Here is a 13,328-nt window from a genome sequence, read left to right on the forward strand (position 1 = left end):
TTCCTACTCTAGAAAGTAAAGGGAACTACGGATTATTTTATAGAAGAAGATACTTATTTTCATGTAGTCACACATGCTCCATCTTTTAAATTATAAACATTACATTTGAACTTCATGGGGATTGGGGAAAAACTTTGTAAGCATAAAAATAGTGTCGGGGGAATGACAGAACAACAATAGACTTAAGTTTGTAAGAATTTAATACTTCTTTATGACAAGAGACGCTATGAATAGTATCAAAAGTCAAAAGACAAATGGGAAGATCTTAATAATATATATAACAGGGAAGTATTAAAATGCTTCACTAGTAAGGAATTCTTGCATAGCAATAAAGAAAATTCCCTAATATCACATTATGAAAGTAGGCAAACAAGGCAATCTTGAAAACAAGCTGAAGACGTTAAACTATCAGATATTCTCATAATTAAGCCATTGTGATATTGTCTCAAGAATACACAAACCAATCAACTGATGGAACAGAATGGAGAAATAGAACCACATACGCATGGTCACATGATTTATGACAAAGACAATACATAATGTAAGGCAGAGGGTAAAAGATGGTCTTTCCATGAAATGGTGCTGGGTGAATTGACTATATGTATGGAATAAAATGTTTCTGAACCTTACTTCACACCATACGCAAAAATCAATTCCAAATGGATTACAGATCTAAATATGAAAGAGAAAAAAATAAAACTTTCAGAGGAAAACATAGGACATCTTCATGATCTTGAAATGGGCAAAAATTATTTAAGCTGTCACAAAAAGCATTGACCATTGAAGAAAAGTATTGATAAATTGACCATATTAAAATTAAAAACTTCTGCCCATCCAAAGATACCATTGAGAGAGTAAAAAGAGAACCCACAGAGTGGGAAAAGATATTTGCATGCATATATACAACCTAGTGGAAAACAGAGCAAAAATTTGAACAGACACTTCTCAAAAGAACATATCTACATGGTTAATAAACATATAAAAGGCCCTCACTATTAGTCACTAAGAAAATTCAAATAAAAACCACAATGAAATACTATTATAGATCCACCAGAATGGCTACAATTAAAAAGACTAACAATGCTAAATATTGGCAAGGATATGAAGCAACTGTAACTCTCATACCTGATGGGATATAAATTAATTATGACCACTTTGGAAAAAAATTTAACAATATCCATTAAAGCTAAATATATGTATACTCAGCAATTCTACTCCTATGTAACTATCTACAGAAAAGTGGACATGCATTTTCCAAAAGACATGTCATAGCAGCACTATTCATAATAATAACAAATGAGAAAATGCCCAAATGCTCATCAATGGATAAACTGTGGTATAGTCACACAATGGAACTCTAATAACAGCAAGGAGAAGAAACAATCTACAACTATAAGCAACAACAGGAATGAATCTCACAAACATGTACTGTGGGAAAGAAGCCAGACACAAAAGAGTACGCACCTTGTGATTCCATTCATACAAAGTACAAAAACAGGTGAAAATAATCTTTTTGTTACTGTGCTAGTAAGAGTATAAAAAACACTCTGAAAGGTGTTTTGGCAAAATAGCATGGATCAAGAGTCAAAAAATTTCATGCCCCAACAAGGACCTACTGTATAGCACAGGGAACTACATTCAATTTCTTGTAATAACATACAACAGAAAATAATCTGAAAAGAAAAAATATATATGTATGTATATGTATAACAGAATCACTTTGATGTACACTTAAAACTAACATTATAAATCAACTACACTATAAAGAAAATTTTTTAAGTAATAAAAATTTCATGCCCTTTGACTGCCTAAACTCTATCCTAAGGAAAGAATTATAGATGCTCATATAGATTTACATTAAAAGATATTCATGCTAGAGTTCTTGTAGTAATAAAAAGTTAGAAACTGATAAATACCTGTAATAGATAATTAAATAACTTTGATATATCTGTATTGATGAACTATTATGCAGCCACTAAGTATCATGCTTTTGAAGAATATTTAATAGCCATGATTTAATGAAAGGTAAAAAAAATGTAGAATAGAGAACTATTTATACAATGCAGCCCCAATTTTATTACATACGTACTCACATGCAAATATACATACATACATATGTAAAAGAAGGAAAGAAACATACAACAAGGTCAACAAAGGTCACTGCTATGAAGTGGAATTTCAGAGCATTCACATTTTCTTCTTTTCAGGTTTTTCTATGTTAGTCCCTATGGCTAACATGGGTCTGTCTTAGCCTTGAACCTATCACTAAATAGGACTCAATACCTGTTTTGTTCCCCAGGAGGATTCTATTAGTACCAAGTGCTGATTCTAACTAAAGGTTGTATAAGAAAGACAGAGGAGAGTTTCATATGGTGCAGCACTTTATATATTCCCCTTAGGTGTGCCTTGTGATGGCTAATTTTATGTGTCAACCTGACTGAGCCATGGGATGCCCAGATATTCTGTTAACATTATTTCTAGGCATGTCTGTGAGGGAGTTTCCAGAAAAGATTAGCATTTGAATCCCTAGACTCAATAAAGCAGATTGCCCTCCCCAATTACATACTTTGTTGACGGTCCGAGTAGAACAGAAAGGTGAAGGAAGGGAGAATTTGCTGTCTCTGCCTGACAACTTGAGCTGGACATCGTTACTCTCCTGCCCTGGGACTGGAACTTACTCCATTGGCTTCCTGGTTCTCAGGCCTTCGAATTTGTACTACGTATGTCATCAGTACTCCTGGTTCTCAGGCCTTTTTACTTGCACTAGAACTACATCACTAGCTTTCCTGGGTCTCCAGTTCGCAGATGGTGAAGAGGACTTCTCAGCCTCCAAAACTGTGTGAGGCAATTCCTCCTAAGTAAGTTCTCTCTCTAAATATATATTGGCTCTTATTTTCTGGAGAACCCTGACTAATATATGCCTTATCTCTCCCTTCTCTCCAGCTACAAGCCAAAGAAGGTTTTCTTTTTGTTGCCCTTCCCTCGGGAGCACCTAGACAGGCTTGTACCTAGACAGGCTGGTTTCTGGCTTCCTTGATTCCAGATCTTCCCCACCCTAGGTCTCCAAACTCCTCTCCCTTCCTTATACAGAAAAATTTGCTTCTTCAAATATGCATACAGCCACAACCCACTCAGAAAAACAACCAAAGCTCTTGCCAATTTCCAAATTTTCTACAATAAGTTCATGTTACTTTCAGAATCAAAAAATTCTGAAATACTCATAGCAACTCAGTAGAGGGAAATTTTTCTTCAGGCAGCAGCTGTATTCATGAAAACATGTAATCTGCAAAACCAATCTGATTGGTCAAGATTAGCCTTAGGGACAGAAATTCCTCAACCTAAAACGTAAGCATATCAGGTAGACATTTATCTGATACTTTGAATTACCTGTGCAGCAGTTCCCTTTGGTGAGGGCAGAGACTGAAGAATTATTTGTATTACCATTAGCCTTATATAACATAGATCAATAACTAGATGAAGCAGTTAATTGTGGACTGAGAGGAAACAGTGGCATGAACAAACATAACAATTAAGTGGTTTGAAACTCATTTCTGCTTAGGTTTTTTTATTAGCAGCATAATTATCTTCCTAAATTTAGTCACTCTGAACTAGTGCAGGATGCAGTTGTACACCATCCATTCACCCATTCACCCAGGAAACACATAAACCCTTCTTATGTGCCACACACTATTCTAGGAGCTAGGGTGCAGAAGCAAAAAGGTACACAAGGGCTTTCTTTTATGGAGCATTTGGGGGAAGAGAGAGTATAGCACGGGGGATATAGATGTATTTTTAAGATAGTGTCATATGTATTTCTATGTTCTCTAAATCTTGCTGCCATGGGACTTTCCACCCATTGTAGCAGTAGGTTTTAGAGCTTCAAGAGAAGAATAGATACCTACTTAAAGAATTAAAAAAAGTCATTACTCAGCTACTTTTCCCCCAGCAAAAAAAAATGTGGTGAAAGCCTGGTGTCATGAGAAGAAAAAAAGACTTTCTAAATCACTTTACACATCAGTGACTAACCTGAAGGACTCAGATCATACCATTTCTTCCATAGTGCAAAGTATACTTCTACCCAAAGCTTGCTGCCTAGGTGAAGAAGCCTAGAGAACATCAGTGCCAGCATGTTGGGAGGTGGAGGAGAGGGCTAGGGGCTGGGAGCTTCAGTGGACTGAGAAGAATGGGGGATAGAATAAAGAGAGATCCAGTAAGTGGGGAACATTAGGACCAAGAAGACATAGTTGCAGTGCTGGGGCTCCAGTTATGGATTCCAGCATATCCACCACAATAGTCAGACAGAACTAGCTCTCTCTCAGTCATCTCCAGTTCAGGAAAGTGTCTGATTCAGTCATTTTATAACCAAGACCACTGGGGAGCCAGAGGACATTGTATGGATCCCAGTAATGACTCCACTGCCATACAGTCATGTAAGTGATACTCCTCCTCTGCAAGCCAGTTCACCATCTCAGAAGGGAATAGAAAGAGGGAAAAAATATGAAATATTGGACATTCTGTCCCTTAAAGCCTGAACATTTACCAAAAGCACCCTGGCTAGGAGCGATTTGGCCCAAAGGACCTTCCCCTTTCTTGATCTGACCCTGGAAAGGTGGGTTTGGTTGTGTCCATTGTGCTCCTGATGTCCCTTCTATTACCTTTCCCAGGATATGCTCTGTACTCCAAATTTCCTCTCTTTCCACCTGAACTCCATTCTTAAGCAAAATTCTCATTTTCTTTTCTCCCTGATGTCAGTTAAGAATCAAAAGGAAAAAAGTAGTCAACAAAATTATCCAAAATTTTATGACTTCTGATAAAAAATACACAAAATAAAAAAACATATTTTCTAGGTTACACTAGCCACATTTTGGGTACTCTACAGCCATGTGTGGCTGGTGCTCCTGATTGGACTTTGTATATTATAGAACATTTCTACCATGCACAAAATTCTATTGGACAATGCTGATGTAACTGTACACTTACAATGGGTAAGTTTACGGTATGTAAATTATCATTTGGTAAAGAGACAGAACAGTTTAAAGAAGAAAAATTCCAAGGGCAAATATTGATCTGATAAATGAACCAGCTTTTGGTTTCACTGATTTCTCCATTGTTTTCTTGTCTTCAATTTCATTGATTTCTTCTCTAATATCTATATCCATATCTATCTATATAATATATATAGATATATATAATATATACACCTGTACTAAATATATATATATGTATTTGTCTGCTTGCTTTAGGTTTATATTGTTTTTCTTTCTCTGTGTTCTAAATTGAAGGCTTAGATTATTATCTTTAAAATTTCTCAGTTTCTAATATGTGAATTTAATGCTATAAATTTCCCTCTTAGCATTGCTTTCACTGCATCCCAAAGATTTTAATAAGTTGTATTTTCATTTTGTATAAAATATTTAAAACATTTTTGAGATCTATTCTTTAACCAATGTATTATTTAGAGATGTTTAATTTCCAAATATTTTGGTATTTTCACCTAACTTTCTATTATTGATTTCTAGCTTAATTCCACTGTGGTTTGAGGGAATACTTTGTATGATTTCTATTCTTTTAAATTTGTTAATGTGTGTTTTATGGCCCTGAATGTGGTCTATCTTGGTCAATGTCCCATGTAAGCTTGAGAAGAATGTGTATTCTGCTGTTGTTGGATAAAGTGTTCTATAAATGTCAGTTAAGTCTAGTTGATTTATGATGCGGTTCAGTTCAACTATGTTCTTGCTGATTTTCTGCCTATTGGATCTGTCAGTTACTAATAGAGGGGTATTCATATCTCCAACTATAATAGTGGCTTCATCTACTTCTTGCATTCTATCAGTTTTTGCCTCACATATATTAAGATGCTCTGTTGTTAGGAACATACACAGTCAGAATTGTTGTGTTTCCTTGGAGAATTGACCCCTTTACCATTAATAATTTTCCTTGATATTATTGTTATTATATCAATAATATTATAATTAATATTATATAATTAATATTATATAATTAATATTATTTAAAGACACATACAGATTAAAAGTAAAAGGATAGAGAAAGATATTATCATGGTAGTAGAATAATATTATAATTAATTGGTACTACCATGATAATTTTCCTTGTTCTGAAGACAGCTTTGTCTGAAATTTAATACAGCTACTTTAGATTAATGTTACTATGGTATATCTTTCTCTATCCTTTTACTTTTAATCTGTGTATGTCTTTAAAGTGGGCTTCTTATACATAGACAACATGTGATTTTTAATCCACCCTCTCAGTCTCTGTCTTTTAATTGGTATATTTAGACCATTCACATTTAAAATGATTACTGGAATAATTGGATTAATATCCTCCACATTTGCAACTGTCTTCTAGTCATTGTATTCATTCCTTTTTTCTTATCTTCACCTCTTTTTCTGCCTTCTCTGTTTTCTTTTCCTAGTTAAACAATAATTTTATTGCTTGAGTACATAGACAAATTTGTGCAACCAGGGCAGAGGCTGTGGATGACTAGTAGTCCTAGCTGGGGCAGAGAAGGGAGGACGGATTTGGTCTTATAGTATTGAGACAACCAGTGAATGCAACTCTCAATCAGGATCAGATGGAACTTAGCATCTTTATCCTTTCTGTTCCACTGAAGATGCTTTTAAACTGCAACAGCTTTCTTAATTAAATGATAAAGATCTTTAGGAGGATCAAGAGGAAGTCCTTTGGACTTAAGAATTCTCAAGATTTTATTGCCTGTTACAAAACAAACTCATGCAACGCCATGTGAGTCTCTAGGGACCACAGTGAGCCAGACTCTTCTTGGCCAGTCTGTATACCTGCCCCTTCATGTCATCAGAAGTCAGCTTCAGCCAGGTGGGGATGCTGTGGTGGTAGGGCAGAGGCAACTGGGACAGGCCTTTCCCAGGAGTGTGTATGAGACCCATGAGGGCAACCGTCAGGCAGCCGAAAAGAGAGCAAGGGTGGGAGTGCAGGAAGCAACTCTGCACACAGGAAGTGACCCCACACGTCCCTGCTTCCTCACATCTTGCCTTCTCTGTTTTTAATTGAGCATTTTATATTATTCAATTTTCTCTTAACACAGTAATTACACCTCTTAAAAATTTTTAAAAATGTTTTGCCCTAGGGTTTGCAGTATACATTTACAACTTGGAAAGTCTATTTTAAGTCTGTTTATTTTACTGCTTCATAGGTAGGACAAGTACCTTATAACAGAATATTTTCAATTTTTCCCTCTAGTCCCTTCAAATATTGCTACTAATCTCACTGATTCATAAGCTATAATCAGCCAATACATTATTGCTATTGTTATTTTTTAACAAGCAGTTATCTATTAGATCAATTAAGAATAACACAAATATAAGATTTTATTTTTCCTTAGTAGTTTATTCTCTAATAATCTTCTTTAGTAAAATATAGATCTGAGTTTTGATCTGTATGTTCTATAGTTTTATATTTATGGCCTATATACTCTTCTCTCTGAAGAGATTCTTTCAACATTTCTTGCAAGGGAAGGACTACTGGTGACAAATACCCTCACTTTTGTTTGTCTGAAAAAGCCTTTATTTCTCCTTCACTTTCGAAGGATAATTTCACTGAATACAGCATTCTAGTTCAGTGGTTTTTTTCATTCAGCACTTTAAATATTTCACTCTATTCTCCTTTTGATTACATCATTTCCAAGGAGAAGTCTGATATAATTCTTATTTATGTTCCTCTATAATTAAGGTGGTTCTTTTTTCCTCTGTCTTCTTTCAGGAGTTTTGCCTTCTAAAGGCAAGTATCAGACAGATTTGTTTAAACAAAAATAATAAAATGTTATATGATCAAGAAAGACAAAGTGAAGTGAATGCCACAAACTATGATAAAGACAAAGGACAGGGGTCTGACAGAGTAGGAGACTGCATGGTAGGGAAGGTGCCCAGGAGCTGCCAGGACAATAGGCATTGCTGGTTGGGCTTGGGCAGGCCCATGAAGAGCTATGGCCTAGCATGCTCTTGTGACCACGGCATTTGATAATGTGATCCTATATTTTTTAGAGCAAGAGTGGAGATCTTGGAGCGATGACAGAGGGAAATGTATCAGCATGAAAAGAAGACCTATTATGAGACCCTTGATTCTCTGGGTTGTGTTTTTTCCAAGCCTGATTTGATCATCTGGATGGAACAAAAGAGAATGTTATTAATCAAAGACCAGGGGAAAAATTAAAAAATTAAAAAAGACAAAGGACAAACTGGAAAAATACTTGCAAAGGTGGACAAAGGTTTAATAGTCTTAATAGATGAAGAGCTTTTACTAGAAAATAAGATAAAGGTAAATATTGTAAAAGGAAAATAGACAAAGAGTATGAAAAGGAAACTCAGAAAAAGAAGAAATTGAAATGGCAAATAAACATATATAGCAAAAAAATCTTTGGTAGCTGAAAATGAAATTAATTCACGAAGGGGACATTTTTAACCTTTCAGATTAGCAATGATTTGAAAAAGTTTGTTGCATATGGAGAAATGGTACTGTCATAATCGGTTGATAGTATGTATATTGTTACATTTCTGGAGGATAATTCAGCAAATTTTATTAAATTCCTTCAAAACATCGATTTCTTTTGGTTTGGCAATTTCACTTACAGGAATTTATCCTCAGGAAATAATTGGGCAAATATACAAAGATGTATGTATAAAGATGTTTACTATGGTAGTGTTTATAAGAGTGAAAAATTGGCAACATCCCGACTATTCAAAAGTGTTTTTTAAAGTTGCTTTTAAAAAGTAAAAGACTGAGAAATCAGAGACAAGAGAGGAAAAAATAGTTTGAAATAGGCATGCAATCCTCAGAATAAAGACTTGTCTTCCTAAGTGGCAGCACCCTTCACAGAGAATATAAGAAGCAGAATGCAATGTGACATCCTATATACATATGACACCCTCACCTCTCCAAAGACTCAGAAGTTTGCATTTCTGACAAAATGAGCCCTAGCTCCTTGGTTCCGCAAAGCAAACATTACCCTCTCCCCTTTTTAAAATAGCGTTACTCATTATTCCCTTTGATGACTGGAAATATACCTCCTTCATTGAAAAGCATTTGGTTGAGATAGTGGGAGAGGGTCCCCAGGTGCATCAGTCTGACCCTGGGAAAGTTGATAACAGCAGAAAGTTACTCCTCTGGGCATGGATGGGAATCAGGGAGTGGAAATCAGAGGATAGAGTAGGTACTCAATAAATAAGACCTCAGCATGCCCAGTTCCATCCTGGCTCCCTTATAAATGGAACTGACTATCTACAAAAATAGAGGATAGAAATTCAGGGCCTATATACCTATAAGCCTATATATCTGCAATTTGTCCATATCACTTCTCATTTTATACTGACTTTGCTACTCATAGCTGTCATGTTTCCAAATCCTCTCACCTTCACTTAGCTGCAGACTTAGGCTCCTGGGTCTCTCCTGGCATCTTCAGATGCCAGTAGCTATGAAGACTCTTTTCAGGTAAGACATTCCAGCCCGGCTGGACCACTGGCCTCCTGGCATTCCCTCTCCAGCACTGACCTGGGAAACTAGACTGCGTCACTCCCATATTTCTCTCTAATCTTGGAGGTGCCAAATATCCTGCCCCATTTCTCCTCCACCTCAGGATAGAGGTATCAGAAACAAAGGATGTACATTTATTAGGTCAAAGAATGTTAGAGTTAGAAGGGATGGTATTACCATTTAGCTAAATTTACCTCATTTACAGTGAAATGATTTTCTCATGGTCACACAGCTAATTCCAGTGCAACATGGTACCTGGGTGCCAAGGTAGTTCTTTATATTTAATTTATTAAAAAAGTTTTTACCAGTTCCCAAGATTCCATAAGAATACGACATTCTATTTGATCTACAAGTACACCCAGATGTGCTCAACCTAAATGGAAATGGACCACAGGTCTAGTTCAGGCCTTTGTTCCTCCCACAAGAAGGATGGAAATCTCCCATTTCTTTTTCAAAGCTCTCTGCTACATGCTTGTTTGACCCTCCTTTTAAGGAGAATGAAGCAGTAGGGTCCTACCTTGGAAGCTGATGTCCAGGATGGCCAGGAACAGAGAAAGGCAGAACGAAGTACAGAAGCATTTCTGAGAGAATGCTCACGGTCTAGCCAGCAGAAACCCCGTCTCTCTGTGAAAGGGAGGCAGAACCCAAAGGTGAAAGGCCAAGGAACTATAGGAACAGACTGTGGTTGTTGGGGCTGCAGGCTGTGAAGAAGAGGGTTGTGGCAGATGTAAAAGGGGAACTGAGGTGAGAGGAGCTAGGGTGTAGTTGGTGAATGGATGAATATGGCTGGAGTACAAACTCCTTCATAGATGCTGACTGAAGGTGTAGAGGGGAGCTGACCCAATTAAAATCTACAAAAAGGGAGATGTAGAAAACCACCTAGTTGTGAACCTCCCACCTGCAGTCAGAGAACACAGCAAGACCTGATGACCCAATTGAATGTCTCAAAGAGTCTAATTTTGCAGACAGTTATATAAAGGCTTTAGACAGTGAAAACATTATCCAGACTACTTCTTCCCAGTACTGTCCAAGCCACAATGCCCTAGAGAGATGTAGGCACAAGTTCCCCCGTAATCCCTAAAGCATTGAACATCTTACCATTCTTTCTGACTCAACCATGGAAAATTGGTCTCATTATTTTTCTTGAAACCAGAGTCCCTAAATGTCTGTACCACCAGTGTTAATTCACCCTACTCAAACTCCTAGAGTTAGTTTTGACTCTCTCTTTTTTCATTCATTCATTCAGTAAATATTATTGAGCCCTTACTATATGAGGTACACTATGCAAAGTTTGGGGATATTGAGTTGTTAATAAAGTAGGCTGATATTTGAGAAATGCAAATCAAAACTACAATGAAGTATTATCACCTCATACCAGTCAGAATAGCCACCATTCAAAAGTCCACAAATGATAAATGCTGGAGAGGCTGTGGAGAAAAGGGAACCCTCCTACACTGCTGGTGGGAATGCAGTTTGGTGCAGCCATTGTGGAAAACAGTATGGAGATTCCTCAAAGGACTTAAAGTATGACCCAGCAATCCCACTCCTGGACTTATATCCAGAAGGAACCATTATTTAAAAAGACACCTGCACCCCAATGTTCATAGCAGCACTATTTACAGTAGCCAAGACATGGAAACAACCTAAATGTCCATCGACAGATGACTGGATAAAGAAGTGGCGGTATATTTATACAATGGAATACTATTCAACTATAGAAAACGACAACATAATGCCATTTGCAGCAACATGGATATCCCTGGAGAATGTCATTCTAAACGAAGTAAGCCAGAAAGAGAAAGAAAAATACCATATGATATCACTCATATGTGGAATCTAAAAAAAAGAAGAAGAAGAAGACAAATGAAATTAAATATAAGACAGAAACAGACTCACAGACATAGAATACAAACTTGTGGTTGCCAGGGGTGAGGTGGGTGGGAAGGGACAGGCTGGGAGTTCGAGATCTGTAGATACTGACAGGTACATATAGAATAGATAAACAAGTTTATACTATATAGCACAGGGAAATATATTCAAGACCTTGTAGTAGCTCATAGTGAAAAAGAATATAAAAATGTATATACGCATATTCATGTATGACTGAAAAATTGTGTTGTACACTAGAAATTGACACAACATTGTAAACTGACTATAACTCAATAAAAATAATTATTAAAAAATACTCTGATATTTGCCTCATGGGTTGTAGAGTCAGGCACTCACCAAACCTTCATAATGATAGTCATATTGATTCTTTTCTTTCTGCCACCATTCCACTTCAGTGTTGCAACACCCTATACCAGAGCTTTACCAGAAATCTCCTGTCTGTCTCCCTGCTGGCATTATTTCCCGCACTCTAATCTGTCCTATATTCCCCCAATTCCTAAATATGATAGAGCATCAGAAACACATGAGGTTTATAAATAAAGATTCCTGGAACCTAGCCCAAATCTACTGAATGAGAAAGGTGGTAGATCCCAAGAATCACTATATTTTTTAAAGCTAACTATGATTTTGATGCACAGCCAGGTTTGGGAACCATTGTTATATGTCACTACCAAATACAATCCCACTTGCTTAAAATTCTTTAAGAAATTCTCAGATTCTGTAAAATAAACTAAAATACTAGCCTGGCATCCAATACTCCAACCTATCCTAACTTTTTTTTTTTTTTTTTACTAAAATTCTAGTCTACTTTTAATTATGCGACCTTGAGAAAATCACTGAAATTGGCAAGTACAAAATCAAGGACATAGTCTTTATTAGTTATCCTGTGCTACAGAAACTCTTCTGCAACTAGTTTTTAAATTTTTGAAGTAATAATGTATTAACTTCCCTTTCCAAATGCATTTTGGTGGTGAGTTTTGTCCTGTCTGTTCCTTTCCTCTCCTGTTTCTCTTTCCTTCTGCTTCATGGTTCTTTTCCTGATTTTTTTTCTCATTTAAATAGTCATGCTCATACTTGATAAAGCAAACTAGTTCATTCTTAGGTTGTTAATCACAAAGTAAAACAAGTTTGTTACAGAAAATTTTAATTACAAAGAAGAAAAATAGGATAAAAAGTGAAAGTGCCCTTTCTCTTTCCACTCTGAACCTCTCCCCAGAGGTAACCTCTATCAACAGTTTGACGATGCAAAGCTCTCAAACATTTCTTACATTCTCATTTTTTAAAAGGGACTTTACACTTGCTCTCTGCCTTGGTCCTACCTTCCCAGCCTCCTCTGTCTCTGTGCTGGCTCAGATTAAGTTTTCTGCCTGACTTCAGCACCCAGCCATGTGAGGATATCCAGCACAATTGCTCCTCTCCCTTTATGTTCCTACCTTCCTCTCTCTTTTCCTTCCTCTTTCTGACTACAAGAAAGAGGTTGATTAGTTATGCACTATTATTTTTGTGACCTCCTCTCAGAAAGTATTTTAATTACTATTAAAGATCTTTTTACTATCATATATTTTGGGGTCCCCTGTTGTTTTGGGGATCATGCCTTTCTGAACTGTACTTTATCAACAGACAGAGAAGGTAGCTGGCTGTGTGGGGTGATCTTCTGAGTCCTAAAAAGCTTTTCCATCACTCTTCCTCCCAAATATTTCCTCTGTCAGTGGTCAAGTTTTGAAATTCCTCCAAAATTTTTTTCTAACAGCCTTATTGAGGTATAATTCCCATAGTATATCTTTAAAGTGTACAGTTCAATGGTTTTTAGTATATTCACAAACTTGTGCAGCTATGACTACAATATATTTTAGAGCACTTTTGTTATCTCCAAAAGAAACCCCATATCCTTTAGCATCCACATCTCTTTTCCTCAA

At 36.5% G+C, this 13,328-nt stretch overlaps 1 long non-coding RNA gene and 1 pseudogene across 1 annotated transcript in view; both read right to left on the reverse strand.

Annotated features, from left to right (window-relative positions):
- Positions 1 to 13,328, reverse strand: part of LOC105079040 (uncharacterized) — a 281,377-nt gene that overhangs the window by 28,600 nt on the left and 239,449 nt on the right. The gene's annotated exons all lie outside the window — the stretch shown is intronic.
- On the reverse strand, positions 6,430 to 10,023 carry LOC105079070 (small ribosomal subunit protein uS15-like; annotated as a pseudogene).

Source organism: Camelus bactrianus, chromosome 15 (assembly GCF_048773025.1).
Source record: "Camelus bactrianus isolate YW-2024 breed Bactrian camel chromosome 15, ASM4877302v1, whole genome shotgun sequence".
Lineage (NCBI taxonomy): Eukaryota > Metazoa > Chordata > Mammalia > Artiodactyla > Camelidae > Camelus > Camelus bactrianus.